Raw genomic sequence first — 24,066 nt, forward strand, 5'->3', positions numbered from 1 at the left:
TACAGTACTTCCTACAGTTGTCCAGAAAGAAGATGCAGAAATGTCTATAATGTGCCTACCTTCACTACGAGCAAATACTTATTCTGATTTTTCATTCTTGGCTTTCTCGGCAGCCCCTTTATGGTTTACAGATAGTGTGATTGAAGTGGTGACCTGAGAGTCAAAGCTAATGGTGAACTTTGAAATTATAATCTTTAGAGATAAATAAGAATATTTTACAATGAAAAATCTTTAAAAAGCACTACACACTAAACATGGTTTATGCAGACTTACTTGGACAAGGGAAATGCAAATACTCTTGGGACCTCATTATTTCATAGCCCTTGGGGAAATCCTGTGGGGTACCCGGAACGCAATATAGAACTCTTGGTACCATAGGGTTTTGTTATGGCTTCTGTGTATGTGTTTTAAGTGTCTTCACTGTAGTTTTAAAATTCCATATGCTACCAAGTGATATCCAGGTTGAATTTTTCATGTTTCACATATTTTTCAGCTAGAACAATTGTTCTTTCACTGAGATGAGATGGACTAAGTTTTTATGCCCTTATCTAGATTCATTTAGTTTCTCATTTTTCAGTGCCTAGTCAAGCTGTTTGATGAACAATTTTTTTGAGTGTACATGTGGAATATGAAATACCTATGCCAAGGCACTAAAGATGAAATGAAAATAGAAGACTCCTCGTGCATTAAGATTATCTAAATGTAGTAGTCTCATTGATTCAGCTGATTCAGCTGGCTAAACAGACGTTCTTTTCCTTCCTTATAATTGTTTTTCTTCCAAAATTTAAGTTTGCCATATAGAATGGAATGAATCTTCTAATATTAGTTTACAAGTTGCTGTTCTCTTCTGTAATAACTTTCCAATGACTCTAAAGATTATGGAGATGATGACCACAAACAAAGGAGATGTGAAACTAACAAAGCAACATTCCACAGAGCCAAACCTAACAGATGTATTTTTAACCTTTCTCCCTCCCCTCTCTTCCCCTCCCCCTCCTCTCCTCCCTCCCTCCCTCCCTCCCTCCCTCCCTCCCTCCCTCCCTTCCTTCCTTCCTTCCTTCCTTCCTTCCTTCCTTCCTTCCTTCCTTCCTTCCTTCCTTCCTTCCTCTCTTTTGCACTGAAAAGGATAGAAGACAATATCTCAGTTCCTGAAAATTTTTCTGAAGAGTTTTCAGAAGCAAGTACATATTCTAAACTTTTAGGACTGAAACGAAGTGGTTGTATTTCTTTCCTTTTTCCCTTCCTTTGCACCCCCTCCCCTCCCCTCCATTTTCCACCCCTTTCTTCTCTTTTCCTCTGCTTTCCTTTCTTTCTTTCTTTCTCTCTCTTTTGCTCTTTCATTCTTTTGACTGGAGATCTACCCAGTTAGGACTTTTGATCACCTTTTTTTTTTTAAATACACTGTACTAAATGTTAAGGAACATGGAAATGGGATACAAAGCAGAAAGTAGATACTATTCATTGATTCAATAACTATTTCTGGAGCACAAATTAAATATTAGATACTCTTCTAGATTCACAGAATACATTAGTGATCAAAATAAACAAAAATCTCTGCTCTTGTGGGGCTTATGTTCTAATTCAGGCTGTAAACAACAACACAATAAAAATAATACATAAGTAAATTATATAACATGTTATGGAAGTAATATGTAAAACATTCAGCAGAATAAGGGGCTCAGGAATGTGGCAATGACAAGTGTTGGGGGACAGGGTAACAAATAATTTTAAATTGTAAATTATGTTACATAGCTGACGTTTGACCAAAGATTGAAGGAGTTAGCCAATTCTCAAGTTTGTCAATCTCCAAGACACTTGAATTACAGTTGGGCAGGAAGTACATGACAGATAATACCAAAGCAATATATCTCAAGGGCAAATTCATAGAGTATAGCACGTCTCTCTGGGTGTTAAAAGAATGCATAGCATAGAAATGATTAAAATTTAAAGATGATCATAAGAATTGAATGAAAGGAAAAGAACATTCCTGCTGAGAGTCAGATAAAGCATGAAGGTAAAATGAAATAAATTCTATAATAGGAATAGGTAAATCTTTTTAATGAGTAAACTTAATTTTATTCTACTAACAACCTGAAAAGACCTTGAAAGTGGGGTTTCTCTGATTTCAAACATAAAACGTACACTGGGGACTTAGATAGCCTAGGAAGGATTAATTAAAAGGAATGACAACTCTGGATTCAGCACATTAACATGGAGGAGATAAGGATGAAAACTTTAAAATCATTAATGACAGAAAATCAGCCTTTGCAAAGCCAAGGGGTCGACAGAACACACACGGGCATTGGCTTCAAGGTGGTGCCCATCAAGAAGGTAGCAGTGGGTTAATGAGTTACAGAGAAAGTGAACAACAGCTTTGCTATGTCCTGAAGGGAGACAGAAAGCACAGAGAAGGCCCTAGAACTTAACTTTTAATCTCACAGAGAAGAAAAAACTCATGGGAGCAAAAATTTAAAAAAAAAAAAAAAAAAACTGGATAAATTTTAGCATATACTGTATAGTAAAAGAAATAAAAGGCTTAGCAATTCTGGATAGACTTAAAGAATAACATGCTTTTAGAATTGCATCAGCTTCATGTTAAAATGAATAAAATGATTTTAGAATTCAGATAATTAACATAACCCATAATGTATGTGCAAAAGAATTAATATAAATTATAAGACATTTTCCAAGTTAAGGTTATATTTAATTAATGAACTTGCACGATACACCTATTCTAGAGATAATTTACAGAGGTGTAAGAATTACATTAAGCCATTAATAAAAGTTAAAGGGTAAGTTAATAGATATATTTCACATTGTAAGACAGTTTGATTTATGTAATTTTCAAAAGTATTTAAATTGTGTTTAAACAGGTTTTTTGGGTGCATGGAAGAATGTGTCACCTTGGAATTATTTTTGTTCAAATTCTCACACATGGAAACAACAGGGGAAGAAAGTTATACCTCACAATATTTATATGGAAAATACAGTAAATCTGAAGAAACCTCACTGAATATCTGTACTTCATTTTTCATATTATAATAAATACATATTTTCAATTCTCCAGTATTAAAATTTAACTGGCTTTTTTTTCATCTCTGAATTTGCCAAGACTAGTTCCCTTATATTCAACTTCTAGGCCAAGTTAAAAAAAACAAGTAAACAACAACAACTGATTATTTCCTGAGCATGATTCTTCCCCCAGCGCTCTTTTACAAGCATAGCATGGTCTCAGCATAAGAGTCCATTGGTGTGATACGCAGGCTCATCAGGTTTCTGGATGTCTTGGGTTTCTTATCTCATACAACATTATACTTAACCTTTCCCTTTAGAGGAAGTTATTCATGCTTTTCCAAGAATGGATTAAAATAAAAGTAGAAATTCAGGCTGTGATATATAAAGCAAAGTTATTTTTCACCAAAGTACTATATTATTATATATTGTTCTACTAGAAGAATGTTGTATAAAAAGGGTAAATACAATAAATTAGAGAAATAATTTACTAATTTACCTTTTTCTGCTTATATTAAATTCCACACTAGCTTTTCTCCTACTGTCACCTTTTTGCCGTAATTTGTATTTTATACATCACAGTAAACATTATTCTATTTAACTGATGCTATTTTTGCCTAAGATGAAGGTTGATTGTACAAATAATTCATGATATAAAATATTATCTCAAAAATGTTAAAAAGAATGTACCTCTATAACTCACTGAATTTTCCAGGAGAAAGAAAAAAATTACATTTTTAATGCTAGAATAAAATGTCAAATATCTATAAAGCCTAATCAACTAATATCTAACTAGCCAGGATCATGGAAAACAAAGTGATTTTCTAGAAAAAAACCATTTTGTTTGTTTTCTCAAGTATTTGTTTGTTTTCCAGTATGTAGCTTACATTAAAAAAAAAAAATACAAGATAGTTAATGACTTCCTTATTTTTGTCTAATGATTTTCTCATCAATGTTTAAATAAAAGTAATTTTTCAGGTGAAAACACAGGGATAAAATAAGCAAAAGTCATCTAAATACTTTTTCTGTGTTCAGACAGGTTCATATTTTGAAATTAGCCTAGGTCAGAGACTTAACTGTGGTTCAGTAGGTCTATTAATTTGGAAGGAAAAAACTTTTGGCTCAAGGACATTAAAAATTTTTACCACTTTGTTGTCAATAGAAAATAAACATAGCTTTATATCAACTACAGTGTTGTAGATATCCCAAACCATTATTGATACAAATCATTTCTTTGAAATCATCACCTTAGATTTTCTTATTTAATGTGTTATTGAAGAAGCAAACTTATTTATGTGTCATAAATTTAATATATTTTGAAATTCATTTAACTAATTATCATTTAATTAAATCAATTCATTTCCTATTAATTACATTTTTTTGGATTTAAAAATTTATTCTAAGTTTGGCTTGAAAGCGTTCACCAGAATGTCAAAGAGGCACACACACGGCACAACAGAAGATTAAGAACCCCTGCCAGGTGTGCTGGCACATGCCTATAATCCTAGCACTTTGGGAGGCCGAGGCAGGCAGATCACCTGATGTCAGGAGTTCAAGACCAGCCTGGACAACATGGTGAAACCCCATCTCTATTAAAGCGACAAAAATTAGCTGGGCGTGATTGTGTGTGCCTGTAATCCCATCTATTCAGGAGGCTGAGACAAGGAGAATCTCTTGAACCCAGGAGGTGGAGGTTGCAGTGAAAGCTGGCTAAGAGGCACACAGCCCAGCCTAGGCAAAAGAGCAAGACTCCATGAAAGAAAGAAAGAAAGAAAAGAAAAGAAAGAAAGAAAGAAAGAAGGAAAAGAAAAAGAAAAGAAAGGAAAAAGGAAAGAAAGAAAAGGAAAGAAAGAAAAGAAAGAAAGAAAAGAAAAGAAAGGGTGGAAGGAAAGAAAGAATGGAATTAACGGAATGGATGGATGATGGAGGAAGAAGATGAACTTCATAAAAAAAAATTTAACAATTACAAGGAAACCCTAACTTTTAAAATTGCTTATAATTTGGCCCTGTCTTTGTTTCTCTCTTACTCGTTTGCTCATCATGAGAACAGATAACATTTGCTGGGGTAGTTTTGATATTTATTTTCTTGTGTCATCCCATATATTCCTCACGCTATTTTTTTGCTTGTTTAATTTGGCCTGGTTAGATGTGGAAGATACTCACATATAATTTCAATTTCCTACAGAAATGGACACATACACAATTTTGTCGTAATTATTTTCTATATTTAAAATATACCTTATAATTTCACAGAAGCTTATGAGATAGATTAAGAATTAGGACTTAAACTAGGCCATTTAGATGCCCGCTCCCTGGAATCCGAATCATGTGAAGAAATTCTGAGCAGATGGCAAAGAGGCTGAAAACTCTGGGTGTTCTATTCTATCCTAACGGTGGTGCTAAAGTGAATCCAAGCACAACTCAGGTTGGAGAATGCCTCATATGTTTTTCAATAATTTATTGTTTATGTTAGTTGGAGTCAGTTCTGTTGAAACTAAAAACTTTAATTCTGTAATCTCTCAGTTGGGATCCTAGAGGAGTTGCCACAGATGGGATTATTTCATTTTATAATTTTTAGATTAGTTTGGAACAAGCTGCTCACCCTTCTTTGCTAGTAAGATTTCCTAGATGAATGACTTGGGTTCAAGAATTATTTCCCTTTCCTGTTTAATTTCTCTTTTTGCTTTCTCTTTCTCTTAAACACTCAATTGATACACAGTCAAGTTGTAAAGGACCTATCTGCAGATTAGTAGCTCACATGGGTTATAAGTTGATGGTTTATATTTTCTCATTTTCAGCTTGATTAAACCTTATATTAAATAACAATATTTTAATAATTATAATAATCTATATGAATTATGAATATAAAAGCATTTAGAACAAGACAAAACACTATCCAAATACAAGAGAATAATATAGTTTATTAAATGATGTTTGTTACTTCCACTATTGTAACCTTAGAAATAGCCTTTTATTTCCCAGAGTGCATAATACCAAACCAACACAATGACTTTCATAATAACAAAGGGTGAATTTGAGAAGGAAGAAACTGACAACAGAGAGGGGAGAAAGGAGATTGCGCAATAGATCAGGAGGCAGCAGTCTGAAACTATACAAGAGTAGCAGAAATGAGAAAAGGAAAAATGGAAAGAGAACGGAAAAGAAAGACATCACAGAGAGTTAATTGACAACTTTGGCAATTACTTTTATAAGAAGGGAGAGGGAGGGCATAAAGATTGTAAAAAGAAAATTAAGTATTCCAGCAAAAATTAAATTAATGGATGAGCAAGCAAAAGATTTGAAAGAAAATAGTTAAACTAATTAGTGCGGTTTTCAACAGGAAGAGAGATTGAGGTATTAGTAGGATTTCAATGTGGAGACATCCAGGTAGCAAGTTAAAAACCAGGGCTGGGTCTGTATATTTATAAATTACAGAAAAAAAAATGCAATTGTTGAAACAAGACCACAGGAGCAAGTCCAGGAACAGAAACTTGGGAATTTATACTGACTTTTAAGAGAGTATGAAATTTAAGAGATGGATTTTAAAAATCACCTAGAAAAGGAGATGGAGAAAAGTAAAACCAACAGGAAGCAATGTCTTTAAATCTAAAGCAATAAAATGCAAAGAGAAAATGAAATTATGAAGAAGCCACTGTATTTAGGACTCAGCAAACTTTTGGAGACTGTTGGGAAACCAGCTTTTGTGGAGTGCTTAGAACAAGAGTCACTTTGCAAGGAATTAATTTTGGTCTAAAATAAATATATGAATTTCCTGTCACAAAGTCTACATTGGGCTGGAATCAACCATTCTGTCCTGAATCTAATAACCACCACAATAACACTCTTCCCAGAAATACAAAGCTTCCTCCTACTTTATAGCATTTTTCCTATTTGTGTTTAAGATTCTCTGACACTTTCTTCTCTAGAACAACAGCAACAAAAATTAACACTTTTTCCAAAAGAATTTATTTCATTTCTTTAGAACAGAGGATCTCTTCTATATGGTCGAGGTTAAAATATGTATTTATTACATAATAATAATAATAAAACGTCCACACACAGTGGCTCACGCCTGTAATCCTAGCACTTTGGGAGGTCGACGTGGGTGGATTACCTGAGGTCAAGAGATCTAGACCAGCCTGACCAACATAGAGAAAGTCCATCTCTACTAAAAATACAAAAAAAAATTAGCCAGGTTTGGTGGTGGGCACCTGTAATCCTAGATACTTGGGAGGCTGAGACAGGAAAATCACTTGAACCCAGGTGGCAGAGGTTGTGGTGAGTTGAGATCACGTCATTGCACTCCAGACTGGGCAACAGAGCAAGCTCCATCTCAAAAACGAAACAAAACAAAACAAAATCTAAAAGTTTACCAATTTATTTAATGGAGTTTGTTTACCTACGTGTTTCACTCAAGAGTGTTTAGTTAGAATCCTTGTGTGACACTGTGTGATCGTGGACTTTATTTTAAAGATGTTCACATCGAACAGCTCTTAGCAAAACATAAGTTGAAGGAAGTACAGTATACCCACTTTAAAGTATGATAACAATTTCCATCCAATACAGACATATTTAGACAGATACTATTATTTCATTATTGAATTATGAAAACATTTGCCATATTATATATGTTATGATATGAAATATTAACTATGAGCCATAGTCAACATGTATTTTGGGAAAAAAATCATTGGCATATACTTGGTACATCTAAATTAAAATGAGGAAGAAATCTGGAAGTGGTGTATACTCAACCAGAGTGATAGTCCTATTTATATCTGCTTTATTGTGGTTGAATTAGGTATATTAAGATCTTAGTATTATCAAAATACTAAGTTAAGAGAAATAAAGAGCAACAAGTGATATTTTTAATTCAATGTTTCACATTTCAAAGGTTCTACTCTATGTTGACTAAAATTCTGTTTTTGAGTTTTCATAACTTAATCATCATAAATGAGTTATAAAACATAAAAAGACACATTCATTTTATTATTCAGTAAACTCCAAGAGATTGATATAATTGTATAAATCTTTCATTCAAAGTAAATCAATATTTTAATAGTAGGAGCTAAACAAGAGGTCAATCTTACTTACAGAAACAACCAAAAGAGGTTGAATGATGTACCAATGTTCCAATTCTAGTTAAGGTCATAGGTTTGCATGTAAATTCTATGACTGGAATGTTTGCTATACCCAGAACCTAGGACAAATTCTGCCATATATTAGACTCTTCATTAATGCTGTTGATGTGACACTTCTCCCAATTCTTTTATATTACATCTGAGGAAAATTTCAACTCTTTGGCTTCCATTTAAACTTGTTTTTATTTTTACTTTTTGAGACAGAATCTCGCTCTGTCACCTAGGTTGCAGTGCAGTGGCACATTCAGCTTACTGCAGCCTTGAACTCCCAGGCTCAGGGGATCTTCCCACCTCAGCCTCCTGAATAGCTGGGACTACAGGGACCTGCCACCATGCCTGGTTAATTTTTGTTTATTTTTTAGAAAGATGAGGTCTATGTTGTCCAGGCTAGTCTAAAGCTCCTGGACTCAAGCCATCCTCTTGCCTTGGCTTCCCAAAGTGCTGGGATTACAGGTGTGAGCCACTGTCCCTGGCCCTGAAATTGCTAATTAAACTAAATTAAAATATTTAGAAGATTTGCTTTAAAGGACAATTTAACTTATATACAGGGTGTTTCTAAAGTGAGATTTGCTTTTAGATGACACAAATTCAAAAACAAACATTAATTACTCCTTTAGCTAAATAATCACAAAATTTAAATTAATAGGGCCTGAATCAATATCAGTATTTTAAAGCCTAAGTTAGTCATCAAAATATAATATAACCGTGGTAAAATTAAGTCCTGTTTACATTTCACTGTGAAATTTACTTTCCACCATTTGGGAGGTTACAAGGAAAAACATTTCTTGGTTTAAAATTTTTTTTTCTATGTTTAATTTTAGTTGTGCATTTTTCATTTTTAGATTATTATTTTTTGTTTGAATCTGTAAAGCTGTTAAAAAATGTGGAATAAATTACCGAGGTAATCATCTGCTGTTTTACCATTTCCTTCTGGTGCCAGCTAAAATTAAAATGGGAATATCAGTGTTTAGAGATTTAAATGTTAGGCATGATTGAACTAATATCATTTGGAAGAAAGGCTCCCAGACAAATCCACCAACATGTATTGAAAAAGCAGCTGCTTTTACTGACTACCCTTCAGGTTCCTCCATTAGTCTGTTTAATGAATTTTTCCCTTTTCAAAAGTGCAGTCTTAATCAGATTCCTGATGAAACAATATAGTTTTTTTTTTTTTTTTTTTTTTTTTTGCTAAAATTCACATCTGGTGAGAAATACAAAACAAAACAAAATATCCCAAGAATGATTATAGAGTTAGCCATTTCTCCCTGTAATCCCCACCAAAAAAAAATGTGTATATCCTTAGAAACGTTTGACCACAAAGATATCTCAGTTACCAAAATTTCTAGATAAAGAAACTGCCATGCACAGATAGTTATTTCTTCAGGTTCATAATCACGCTATAGAGAATGACATGAAAAAAAAATTTCCCCCTCTATCCTGGGAGTACATCATATCAGACCTTGGATTTCTCACCAGGCAATAACTAGGGCATGCTTACTGAGTGCAAGTAAATTGTAGATGAATATCTTGTTTCTTGGGACAATTATGGTCAAGTTATCTAGTTTTTTCAATAAAAACTGCCATTGAGTGCTGTATTTTCATATGCACAGCCATCCAATTCATATGAGTTACTACCATGCACAACTGAGATATATTCCTTATTCTCAATAAGCTCACTGCACTTGGGCAGAACCAAAGCTGAAGTGAGTACTATGAGTAATAGTAGATTTATATCAACTCTTAAAGGATATTTTATATGCAGATATGGTCTAACACCAGTTACCAGGAGAAAAGTAAAAACAACTTATTTCTTCTGTGTTGTTTCCATGGGATCTGTTGTCACTAAAACATAGCAAGAGCTGAGTAAATATATGTTGAAGAAAAAGTGGATGTTTTAATGAGCGTGTTCTAGGAAAAACATGAGACCTACTACACCTTGAACTAAGAGGAAAGTCAGGGAAAGTTCTCTGGAGGGGATGACAGTTCCCTGAGATCCTGGACAGATATAAACATTGGGCAGGACCCAGTATAAGCAGCCAGGCTATATCGTTATTGGAGGATATATTCTTTAGTCAAACTGAAACACCATTTATCTTTTATATAAACAGAAAGCCAAAAATGTTGAATAAACTCTCGCTTTAAAAAGTAAGCTAAAGTTTGTGAGTATATGTGTTTGTGTGTTTGTGTGTATACACACACACACATATTGTTTATATGTATATAAACAATATAACTATAGCTATACATATACATATATGTATATAAGCATCTACATTTACATATCTCCATATACATATATATGTATTTTTATATACCCATAGTTGTATTGTTTTTAGAAACCAATATATAATCAAGCAAATCTGATAAAGTATTACATTCAGTAGAAATTATTTCCTATACCTTTACCATTGAATCCTCTTATACCATTGAATCCTCTTATAGGTTTGCCTTGTCTACTTAAAGTGTGAGTCAATTTACACAAGTTTCAATAAAAAGTAAAAGCAAATAAGCAATAACAATTTCATTGCCTTTTAGCTAAGCTTTGAAGTCTCATGATTTGCTATGCACAGGGTTCACATTTTGAGGCCAAGGACATATGAAGGAAAAATCGGTTATTATTTGAGGAAACAAAGGATGACATAAATAATATTCAAACATAGTGTAATTGGTTGATCTAATGAAAAGTCCTTGTTAAAGAATTACCTGAGAAATTTTCGACTCCTCAAGAAAGAAGAAGAGGTACTTTCTACTCTTTCCCAGATAGGGTAGCTAAAGATTGGGCGTGGGTTTCTTCACCTCCAGGAGAAACAATTTTTTGTTTATAAAAATGTAGATCTGTGAAGGGAATATTTAACCATACCCTACGTAAAGAATAGACTACAGACCTTGGGACTTCCGGATTGAAAGGTAAGAGGCCCAAGCCAGAGAATTAAATTGGGTTGTCCTCTGTTAATGGTGGAGACCTGCAACCTTGCCTCACACAGGTCCTAGGAAGTTGTACATCCCCTAGGGACTAAAAGCTGCCTGGTATCATTGGAGTCTGGGGAGAATAGCTCAGCCCAGCACTGAGGGGATAAACTTGACAGCAGATAGGTCATCTTTCAAGTAGATCCCTAGGACAAACCAAGGTACATTTTCAGTGATAATCACAATGAATTAACCCATTCAAGGTTTCTCAGCCCAATTTCTTGAATGATATAAGTCCTGGGGTCTCTACAACTCAAGAATAGTAAGGGCACGTCACAATGATTGCTCTTAGATCTATCACTGATGTTGATTGGAAATAAGTTGCAAGCTAGGTGTGATTAGATTGAGGACTAAAATGAAGGAGAGAGGGAGGGAGGGAAAGAAGGAAGAACATGAGGCCAGGAAGGAAGGAAGGAAGGAAGGAAAGAAGGAAAGAAGGAAAAAAGGAAGGAAGGAAGGAAGGAAAAACAGAGGAAGAGAGGAAAGAAAAGAAAAAGAAAAAGAATCCAGAGAACAAAAGCTTTTGGAATTTTTAAAATGAGAGAATTTTGAAACAATTTAAATATCACAAATTAATAAATAATTACTTTCTAGATGATAATGTGTATTTGCTTCTGCTAATTGTTCTCAGCTTTGCAAAAATTGCCAAAAATTGCCTTCAGAGTCCCACTTATTAAAACATTCAAAAGATACAAAGTCCTGAAGAATATGTAATAACTTTGCATATAGTGTGTTTACTGAAAATGAAAGATAATAACGTCACTTAAGTGGAAAAGCCTTAGTATTTTCACTATGCTAACCAAGTGTACGGTATGTGGCACATAATTTCTTAATGCTATGAATTTGTGTAGCTTATGATAGCTAGCTAGAATACTTATTTATCTTCAAAAACACTTTGACATAGTCTGAAACTTGACATGTTCACTGGAAATCTAACGCAGTGGATTCAAACATTTTCTAGTTTAATGACCACCTTGCATAATTTTTAAAAAATAATCTCAAGTAGAAAAACAATACTTTGCTCTGATATACATTGGTTAAACAGGAAATTAGTTGTCACAAACCATTATTCGGCAAATATTTTAAATTAATTTATATTTTTATAAATCTCAATAAACTTTTCCTTGTATTTGAAAAAAATCACCGTGTGTGCAAGACATGTTATTTATTCGATCTTCAGCTATGCTTATTTCTCCTGTAAATTTAGGGGACCCATGCAATAATTCTGCATCCCCTTAATGTCTGTATCTTGTAGGTTTTAAGAGTATAATCACTTAGTTACCACTAAAAGTCCAAAATACTATAAATTTTTATTGTGAGTGAACTAAAATTAATGTTCCCCTTCTCATTACTCCTATAAATAGTATCTTCTGAGCCATATACTAGTATTCATAATGAGATCACAAGTAGTGAATCACTTGTCTTTAAAACTAATTACACCAGAAATGTTTAGTGTCTGGTATACGTACAAATAAGCTTGGCTTCAATATTTTATTTCACTGCAGCATCTGCTCAACAAGGATTTTCCCTCTAAAATATATGCTTTATTGAATACCTAAATACGGTCTTTTGAACAGCACACTTAAGATTTATCTAGATAACGCATTCTAACAAAACTTCCTTAGAAAGATCTGCACAAGGTATTATTCTTTCACTTAGGAACAATACATTATTTACATGTAGAATAGCAACTAATTACAATTGCTTTATCATTCTAGTTGCTTGGCTGTGATTTCTAAGTTTATGAATGCCTTTTAAAAATATTCTACCTAAGAGTCAGGTTGGTATGTTACAGCAAAAATAAGCTTGTTTTTATGATTCTGTAAAAACTAATAACACAATTCTCTTTTGGTCATATGACACATATTGAATGTTAACACTTTTGCTTCATCTACATTTCCCCATACATTTATATCCCTGTCTATATCAAGGAATTGATTAGAAAGCTACTCAAGCAAGCTTAAGTGGGGGAGTTCTACTGTAGGCATTGAATAGATTTGGCTGATATCTATGGTGAGTATCTATTGCTTGGTGTGCTTAGCAACATTTCCACCTTTTCCTCTGGAAAAATCCTTCTTCTGACTTCAAGCTTGGAGTTTCAATGTCCCTATGTCCTTACAACCTGAACATATGACGAGATTATCAGAGGCTTTCTCAAGTTGTTCAAGTTGTTTTCAAACTATGACTAAAGAAAGAGAGTCTCTGGTGACAGCACTATGAAAAACAGTTCCCCAAAGTCAAAATATCTGATTCGATTACAGCGACAACTCTTCACATTTTTTAAGTTCAGACATTCTACTAAGCACTTTAAACATTTAACAGCAACTCTATCATTATACACCACATGTTACAGGTGAGGAAACTGTAGGTTAGAGTCAATGCCCAAGTCTTAGTGCAGTTAAGTCATGGTGCTCTTATCTAAGTCAGGCAGTCTAATTTTAATCTGACAACATTTACTTATCACTTTCTAACAGTGGGAAGAAATCTGCCTGAGAGTGTGAGGTGCACCATAAAAGGAGAAGCACAGATGAGGGATTCGATAAGATAAGATGGTGGTATTTGAGTCTATAGATCCAGCTGCTTCTCAGCTGTGCCAGAACCTCTCCCCTTCCTGGAGTTTGACTGTTAAATATTCCTTTAATTATGATATTTCCCATTCTCCTAATAAGTCTCAACTTTTTTCTCCCTTAACCTAATTTGAGTTGAGTTGCTGAATCTCCAAAGAAGGGAAAGATAGTAAAGGCGAGTCCCTCAGGAATGGGCAGAGGAATTGAGAAGCCAACATTCAGTGTTGATCTCTTTGCCTCTCAAGAACACAAAGGCTCCCTTTCTTTCTGCTTCCCTCTCTTTTCTCTAGATCTTGTCGTTCTCTCCATTGCTTTTCTCCAACTACTCATTTTATTTTCCCTGACTAGAGATCTTCTTTCCTTTTTCATGACTTTTTTGTTTTTTTCCTTCTACACAATGTACAATTTATTTCACAGGGATCAAGAAATAACATATATATGTATATATATAGTGTGTATGTGTGTGTGTGTGTGCATAGGCTTTTGCTATAACATCTTGTCAGCAAATAACTTGAGCTAATGTAAGATCTGGTTGGAAGGAAAGAGAGCCTAACACTGGGGATGGGGAGGGTGAATGAAGGAGATGTGGAGAGAAGAATTACGCTTTTGGGAGCAGTGGGAAGAAAGACTGTGGATTTTAGATCCATTCTGATCTAATTACCAGATGTGAAATTGATAAAGACCACCCTGTGGCACAAACTTTAGCAGAGAACTGGGTGGTATTCCTCTCAACACTAGCAGCATTGTACACTTCACTCATTTAGAACTCAGTCTATACGTCTTAGGTGTTTGTGTTTTGAATGTCTGAGCTCCTTAATGGGAGAATCTGAAGAATGTTTGGAGGAGCTATAAAAATTGGATTTTAGTCATAGTATCAGTATATGTCTCATATTCATTTTTATATGAGAATTATAATAACTCCCATCTGCCCACCTTATAAAATTGTTGTGAGACATGAAGTTATACAAATAATGTAAATATGTGTAGGAAACTGTAAAGGTATAGGTAAACATGGGAGGTATGAGTCTTAATCTGTGTTTTATCCAGAACCAGCAATCAATATATTCTATGAAATTAAGAAACAATTATTTAAGCAGTTGTTTAAAATGAAGAGAAAGAACCTTCAGCCAGTAACACAATCATCATGTCATCTTGAAAGCATTTTATAATACAATGGATAGAATAGAGATAATGAGATCCATCACTGCTACTATGATTCTTTCTTCTAAGTTTTGTCTACTTTTCTATAAGCATTTCAGGAATCATGCCCCAAGATTCCATTTCTTGAAATTTCTATAACTTTGTCTCAACTGTACACACTTACTTTCATAAATGAATGTATGCTACTTTAAGACAGGAGCCATGATTAATTAAGCACCATTCTGAGTACTCAGTAAACACTACAAATATTATTTGAAACATTTTAAAAATCATTCAACTGATGAGTTTTGAACCCAAAAGCCCTGTACCTATATCCATTTGTATCAATTATTACTACGCCATTTGCTTCCCACTTACGATATACGAAGTAGATATAGTTTGTTAATTGCAAATAGCATGCATATGCAGTTGACTTTCACTATCTAAAACTGCAAATTACTCACTGCAAGTTACACAGTGTGCTTCTTTCTAGTTTCTGTCACCATACTGATACTGAAAATGATAGTAAAGTTCCAAAATTGTTAGAAAATAGCATGACCGGAGCTTGATGCATCCGTAGACAGTAAACATTCAATCAAATTGCGGGGAGAGAAATGCGATATAGGAATTGGGTTAAGAGAAACAAATGACCAGAGGAAGTTAGAAAGCTAGTAATGCTGTCTTAGTTGGGTGAAATACCTAGTAGAAAATTAATCTGGAAGGAAAGCGTTTGCAGTGGGAGCGTGTGTGTGTGTGCGCGTGTATGTTTTGTTTTTGTGTTTGTTTTTACTACTTAAGCTTATTGTTTCTTTCATTTGGTGCCTACTATGTGTCAACTACTATGGTAGTCTCTGGAGATTAAAAAATTTAGCTATTTTGCCTTTGTGTAAACAATGTGACAAACACCATAACAAATCGATGTGAGGAATTTAATAAAGATGCTACAGGAGTCTGTGTGTGTGAAATGTGTGTTTGTGAGTTTTTTTTTTTTCTCTGCCCTAAGGAAAGATTTTTATCAGTAGGCAGTGTTTTTAAAGTTCCTCTTTAGTATTTCTTTCCTTCCAAATATTTGGCTTTTCCGTTGCTTATATATTTTATGTAAAAATGGGTATTTCCCAATTGTATATTACTACAATTGTACGATTCCTTAAGGTTTCATGGAAATCTCATGTCAGAGCACTGCAAATCAGGAAGTGGAAAATCAATGGTCAGTATGATGTCTCTGAAAGTTTCATTTTGTAGAAGAGAAATCACAGCAGTTACAAGAAGCCATGACGCTTTGATTTTATGGCTAGCATGATCATAAAAATTCAAAGCACAAGGTGGTCATATTTTATGTATGTATTAAGAATGAAATCATTTTCAAGGAAATATGCCTTCTCTCCATGTAGCCTCCTTCATAATATTTTACAGACAGTATAACTTCCCAATTATCTAAATATTGTTAAAGATGATCAAATCTAGTGCAATCTAGCTATGTGTTCTAGGTCACTATTATAAACTACTAGAAATGCAAAAATGATACATAAATCTTCTTTCAAATGTACAGAATAGACTTATTTTTCCAGTAGAATTATGTCCAAGCATAAATAATCACTCCCTTTACAGATTACTGCAAGTACAAAAGCCAGATCGAAACTGACAGGGAATAAACAATGTAGGCTTAGATATAGATGCCTAAAAAATTCAATTCATGAGTTATTTTTAAAAAAACTAAAGACATTTGTAAAAATATCCAATGTAAACATAAATATCTTTAAGCAGATGCAGTTTCAACTTTAAATTTATTTTCCCAAATTCATGATATTTTAGTATGTTATGAAGCACCATACATACATTTACTCTAGCCAAAATAAATTTACTTTAAATAGGCAAAGAGAGCTCAGCCAACATATTTTGGTTAGCCAACATAATTTTTTAAAGCTGTTATATTTTTAAATTGTTAGACATATATAGCCATATAAACATCAGAGCTCTAAAACCAAATTTTAAAAATATTAAAATGTCACAATGCGGACATGAATATCTACACGGACTTTATTGTGTTGGATATAACCAGGAGAAGGGTAAAGAAAGAGGAAAAAGAATACAAGAAGGCACAAAACGGAAGATGAAGCTGTTACTAATACCAACATTCAACATAAACTTACTCTTCAGGGCACAAGGTGGAAGCAAAAGAAAGCCTAATTGCAGGGTGCAGACAACGGAAAATGAAATGAAGATGCAAATGTCAAAACTCAACTAATAGATGACACTTTATTGAATCCTGGTATGTGTACAAGTCCAAAAATGCATACACATGTATCTTCTTGCCTAAATATTAAATATAACCATCAGCTTACTTCTGACATTGTGTTTAAGAGTGAGAACCCTGATTGACAAGGATGAGTGTTCACACTTTGAATATTGCTTTCTGAAACAACTCTTCTGCATGCGTTTCAATTCTTTCAATTCTGTGGGGCTTCTAATATAGGTAGGTCCTTTGCTATGTGCTTGAAGGTTTTCTTCCTAGGGACTAGCGGCGCATATGTCTTACTCTGTTGACACCACACTGTTCTCCTAACAAGCAGTGTTTGTAAAAGATAACAAAACATATTTATTGAATTTAATAGAGGGGGTGATAACTACAAATTTAAGTGGTCATATTACTGTCTTTCATGGAGCTGGCTCAATACATAGTGAAGAATTAATATGATCAAAATACAATAAATGAATGAATTTTACTTTACCTTGATGACAAAATTCTCCACATTTTTCTCTTTTATTTTTCGTTTTGAAATAGGGTCTCACTCTGTTACCCAGACTGCTGGAGTGCAGTGGTACAATCATAGCCCACGGCAGCCTTGTACTCTTGGGCTCAAATGATCCTCCTGCCTCAGCCTCCCAAGTGTCGGGGACCATGCCCCACCAAGCCAGCTAATTTTTACATAATTTGTTTTTAGACATGGGGTCTAACTATGTTGCCTATGCTGGTCTCAAACCCCTAGCCTCAAGCCATCCTCCTGCCTCAGCTTCCTGAGTAGCTGGGATTGCAGAACATTTTTTTCCTTTTATAACAAATGCTCTGCTATTCATACTCATTTTCTCCCTTCCTCCACTTTAACTACTAAAAAGCATTTAATGTTTTTGCTTTCCTGTATACTTCATTTTCTTTTTAAAGTGTCTGTGTATGTGTGTGTCTGTGTGTGTGTGTGTGTGTCTCAAAGGAAAGAAGGCTTGAAATTACCCGTGCCCCTTATTGATCAGGAAAGTTCAATTTCAGCACTAGTCAGTGTTGCTCACATTTGGCACATGTACCTTGACATGAAACAACAGGTTATGCAAAAGCAAACAAAACAAAAATCCAGCTACAAGAAAGGGCTTGTGAATTTGTGAAAGACCTAGTTATCAATAAAAAGAAGGTCTAAAACATGGCAATAGAGTTCCTTTTGTTAACGTTTCAAGACTGTCTGGCACCCCTTTTTTGTCACAACATTTTGTGATAAGTCTAAATTCCAGAAGTGATCAGAAGATCAAGGAGTTCCCCAACAACAAAACAAAAAAAAAAGCTTGATTAGTGGAGAACTGTTTGATTCCTATTTTACTCGTTGTTTTTCTTTACATTTATGTCGTTGTCTTCCAGTTTTCTGCCAAACATTTGAGCAGCACGGATTAGAAAGCAAACATTTTCATACCATTTTACATCTAGTGATTTTCGTATGGGTAATATCTATAAAAATCAACATATACAAAAGTTATAAAATGAAGTCTGTTTCCAAGCTGTAACGCAGAAACTGAGCTACTTCTCCAGAGAAGTTTTGATGCCTCTAGTGAATCTGTGCTCTGTGTGTGTGTGTGTGTCCTTCCAAAGATGTTGTAAGCACATTACACACACACACACACACATACACACATATCATTTTTATTTCTATACAAAGAGTAGAATGCTCTGTACGATGTTCTTTTCTGGCTTTAAAAAAATTTAACAATTTATCTTTGAGATGATTCCATATAAGTTTATAAAGAGTTTATAAAGAGTATCCTCCTCTCTGTCTCAATCTCTCGCTCATAATGGCAGCATATTTCCCTATAATACGAATGAAAAATAATTTATTTAACCCATATAATATTGATGGACATAAACGGTATTTCTAATCTTTTGCTGCAATGAATAACCATGTACAACTAACTTTTAAATTACAACAAAATATGTTCCACGTTTTAAATTACTGACTTAAAACAAATTTAAGTTCATAAATGATTGACTTAAAGACTAATTTGGGAGTACAAGCAATTAGTAAATTGAAGGCTATCAAAGGACATAAATAAGTGAAAGATGTTATTGATTAATCAAAACACAACTATGGAGAAACATTAAAATAGAAATGAAAGGCCTCAAATTGTAATAGTTTTGGACAGATTTTCTGAAGCTGGTTTTAATTTTAATAAATTGTGCCTCTATGTTTTACCATATGGAGGGAAAAAACCCTACAGGATCGATCATCTAGCATCAACCATTTACCTCTGAAGTCAAAACTGTCCTATCTTCCATCCAATTCAACACCAACTCTGGAATCAGCAAAATCCACAGACTTATTTAAGCAATGCCACATTTGGCTCATGAACATGGATATAGGATAGAGAAAAACTGACAAAGCAGAGGTAAAAGAGGTATCATTATATCCTTACTTTATCAAGTCATGAATGAGAGAGACCAGCAGGATTTTTTTTTTTTTTTTTTAAGGAGGATGAAGGAAGGTTTGGGAATCAAGGAACAAAGTGCTCCATAAATGTCGTCAGGTTCTGCAGCCTTTTCATAGGATTTGGCCAGGAGCAAGTCTTCCAGCTCTTGGAAAGTGTGAATGCCGGCTATAGTGTTTACTCCGTTTCCCCATGTGGAATCGCCAAGTATCATTTCTGTCCAAGGGCAGTGTGTGCTGGCACAGGAAAGGAAAAGAAGGAGGGGTAAAGAGGAGAGGTTGGCTAATGTTAAAGGGAGAGCTTTTCCACAGGGTTCTATGGTTGCTATAGTAACAGCTTCTTTTGTTTGTACATATTCAGAACAGCTGCTTCCTTTTGGTTGCTGGTGGCAGGGATATTATGGAGGTAACAGAGGCAAAGAAGCACCACTCCGAAATGGAAAAGTTTCCATTGTCAGATTATTCTTGTTTAACTGGGTTTAACTGTATAGTAGGGTTAAATGTAGTATTTGAAGGTTGGTGAGTAACAAGATCTTTTAAAAGATGGTGAATTCCGACAAGCACCAAGGTGTTCTGTGATCTACAAAGTATCTTGTGCTAGCTTGAACAACAGACCTCCACTCTCTTGTGGCCTTAAAACTTGAAACACTCCAGTTTATTTCTACCTGATATGCACATAAATCGTATTGCAAGCTCCCTAGAAGGTATTTTTCTCAACAGGAGGAAAAAAATACCTCTTCAACATGCCCACTAATCCCTGTATACCTTTCCAAATACTAATTAATTCCTCCAATTAGAGCTTTTTTTGGCTGTAACCATTTACAAAGTTGATTTGCTGCATACAAACACATTTAATGAATATTCATAAACTAATAATATTCACTGAATTTACAGTCCTCTTGCCCACATACTGCTATTGCAACCAGCTTATAACAGCCTTCTATAGACTATGCTAAGGAAAGGCCATCTCCAAGGAAAAGGTAGAGAAAAATACAGTTTTATTTTAAGGAACAGACCGCCTACCAACTGAATTGTATATACTATACTTTATGTGTGTATATATATTCTATATATAGTTTATATATATTATGCATACATATATATGTTAGGTTATAAAATACATGCATATGTTCACATATATGCATATATATATATTTAAAACATGGAATAAAATAGAAACTCTAGGGGTTAATAGTTTTGAAGCAAAACATTAAAAATGGCATCTGCAGGTTGAACAGTCAAATTTTGTAAACATACAAACTTAGGATGCAAATAAGCAAATCAGAAGGCACAGCTGTCTTTATAAACAAATTAATCTTGAACATAGGTGTATTATCATGTTTTTAACCCTTTGGGAGTTTTGGAAAAGTACAATACAAAAGCAAAGCGATGCTCTTGATTTAAAATTTAAATTAATTCACCATTTGTCCAACTAGGAGCTTTTAAACTTTAAATTTTTAGTAATATTAATGAAACAATTGACTGGTTTAATTTGGGCACTGCAGCTATTCACAGGTGCTACATCTTGAGACTGGAGTACATGGGAATTTGATTACATATTTGTCTGATAATTCTCACATCAGTCCACTCATCTTATCCCTTTACTTTATAAATTCTGAATGAACTTATTTTGATGATTCAAAATTTGAAGGAATTTAGAGAACAGTAGAGATATTTAAATTATTTAATTAAAATATAGAGTTCCTGAACATTACTCTTGGATATAATATACATACATATTTATTTTACTTCTTTAAATAATATTTCAAATCCAAAGATTTTATATTTATATTTATTTCAGTTAACTATAAACTATTAAAGGTGAGATTTGCAGCCTAAAGCCAAGCACAAATGTTCTAATATCTCTGCTTTCAGATTGTAGGCTTTGGGGCAAATGTCTAACCTCTTTGAGCACCCATTTCACAAACTGCAAAACGATGATACTAACATCTTTGAGATACGGCTTTGAGAGAATCAATTAAGATAACAGAGATTCATGCTGTGAGTCAACTGTGACTCTTATATGATTCAACTTATGTGATTCAACTTGTAAGAGTCAATTGTGACTCTTATATGAGTCGGATAGAATAATACACATTACGAGAAAGTAATGTTTTGCTGTTCATCTCATGAAGCTTTATTTATTTTCACCTCTTCTCTTCCTCTTATGTTCTTGTGTATTATCAATATGTTGAAGACATCTATATTTCTAAATATACTCTTGAATTTTCTTCCAGGTTCCAGACTTGAATTTCCCAAATATTTGTAACTAACGTCCTACTAGTTATCTCAATTGCACTGGATCCAGATCTGAACAATTTATCACATCTTCCTAAAAAATTTCTCCTCACTGTCACTCTTCTGGTAAAGGCATTACCTTTCTTCTAGTTTCTAAGGTCCGGTCCAACAATCTCAGACTTTCCTTTTCTTCCTATCCAGGTGATGGTTATGCTTTATACCTCTACAACTTGGTACAACCTCAGGAATTTGAGCTCTCATTTTCATTCTCATTCACCTCTGGTTGAGATAATCATGAATTCTTGCTTAGACTATTGTAGTATCTTCAGATCTCCAATTTCCCCAACATTCTGCAGACCATTTTCTTTTTCTGAAGCACATTACTGGCTCCTTGAAATGTTTTATGGTTTCTGGCTTCTAATTGCAAAGCTAAAACTTCTCAGCTTGACTCTCAGGGCATTTCATGATCAAAATCCACTTTACATGTCATTGTTATTTTCATCGCTGTTATAAAGTAAAACTTCTCATGATTCCATAATATTATTCATGTATTTGCAACTTGGCTTTTGTGAGTCTTACTTACTCTCTTCCCCTCCTTTGTGTAGCTTTCCTCTATCCCAACTTCTAGAGGTCAAATATCACTTTAGCCATGAAACTTTCCTCAGTTTAAGGTAGACCTGGTTACCCTTTCTCTGAAATTTACATTTGGATTTCATCATTCTTATTTTTATACATTTTATTGCCTCTATTAGATTTTTAATATGTTATTTATTTAATTTAGAATTACTATAACAGCTATTATAATAAACATTAATATGAAAAATATTCCAAATGAATAAAATTTCTACAAATTTAAACAATTTACATGTGACTGCCTATAACTTTTTGATCTATTAATAAAGTCTCAGAGTGAAAGTTGAATTTTTTTCCTAGCCTTTTATCTGATCTCATGTTTTTATATCTTTAGGCTATCCTGTTTGAAATCTTTATAAATAGCTTTAAATTATTGTGATAATACTATGTAATTCACAAATAAAATTATTGCTAGAGTACACCTAATGGATACTATTTTCTCTTTAAAAGAAATGTGAGTGAAAGAACACAATCCCTTTTTCTTTCTGGAGGCAATTGACGCCTGAGACTGAGGTATTTACCTGAGAGCCATTGAAGTCACCAGCTTAACAGGTAAGCCTACAGGCTAAGGCAGAAAACTATAAAGATAAGAACCTGGATCCATGGTGCCATAGTTGAGCTGTTGAATTACCACTGCTGAATCCGTTCTACCTCCAAACATTTTGTCATATAAGATGATGAATTTCATGTTGTATAACCCTCTTGTAGTTAGATTTTCTGTTATCCTAGGCCAAAAACATCATAAAGAATGGCACAGACATTCAGAGAAATGAGTTGACAGACTATGAGATCCCAGGGAGACAAAAGGAGATAAAGAGAGTAATGTAGACTTTTTAATTTTTTATGAAGTAAGCTATACTTTTTTTATTTTTGATTAGTCACTAAGGAATTTTCCTGTACCCTCTAAAATATATCCCTATATTATTTGTATTAGTAAACAGTTTTCAGGTTCTTGTATCCAAATGATCTCTAAAAAAGACAACATATATTATCACATTCAATCCCCATGACAATAACTCGGTAAGTTAAACATGTCTTTCTGCTCCGATTAATTCGGTATTATGTATTTTCTCCTCTTGGAGTATTTATTGAATATCTTCCTTTTTCTCCCTTTTTCCATTGGCCACAAGTGTTAAAGTCAAGTGACCACCAGATCAGCCAGCTCAGATATATTTGGAAACACATCAATCTATTTTAAACTTAAGATACTGAAAGCCCCATTTGAACACACAGAATCAATAGTGGAAGCCAATTAGGAATACAGTTAAAGTAAATATAACTTTAGCTTTTACATCTCCAGCATTTTGCTCCCTCTTTCTTTCTCCCACTTCAACAAATTCAATGCATTAAACATTCATTTAATGTGTATCGATGTGAATACGATATCATCCCTGTGTTTGAGAATCTTATACAGTGGAGGAAATAGACGTATATAACTCAGAGAAGAAAAGCAAAAAGGACTAATTTCCAGTTTTTCCATAAAAAGGAAAAATCCTACACATGGCTAACCTAATCTCTCTTCTTGAAGCTTTGAACCTATCTTTTCCCAATTACCCAACTGTTGAAAACTGCACCTCAAATGATAAGTTCACCTCAATCATGACAGTGATCTTTAAATACATTTTGTAGAACTGTAGTTGTTTAATTTTTATACCATGTCAGAATTCTTCCTAGAGCAAAACATGGCTG

The 24,066-nt window shown here is 33.9% G+C and overlaps 1 protein-coding gene and 1 long non-coding RNA gene across 10 annotated transcripts in view; one reads left to right on the top strand and one right to left on the bottom strand.

Moving 5' to 3' along the window:
• The window catches only part of KCNH7 (potassium voltage-gated channel subfamily H member 7), a 465,762-nt gene that overhangs the window by 376,064 nt on the left and 65,632 nt on the right, over positions 1–24,066 (bottom strand). The window lies entirely within an intron of this gene.
• LOC110740881 overlaps positions 19,872–24,066 on the top strand; it is a 55,669-nt gene continuing 51,474 nt past the window's right edge. For all 5 annotated transcript variants that reach the window (XR_004176530.1, XR_004176532.1, XR_004176533.1 and 2 more), the window contains exons 1-2: positions 19,872–19,912; positions 22,828–22,929. This is a non-coding gene — a long non-coding RNA (uncharacterized LOC110740881). The remainder of the gene's footprint in view (positions 19,913–22,827; positions 22,930–24,066) is intronic.

The sequence above is a fragment of the Papio anubis genome, chromosome 10 (assembly GCF_008728515.1).
Source record: "Papio anubis isolate 15944 chromosome 10, Panubis1.0, whole genome shotgun sequence".
NCBI lineage: Eukaryota > Metazoa > Chordata > Mammalia > Primates > Cercopithecidae > Papio > Papio anubis.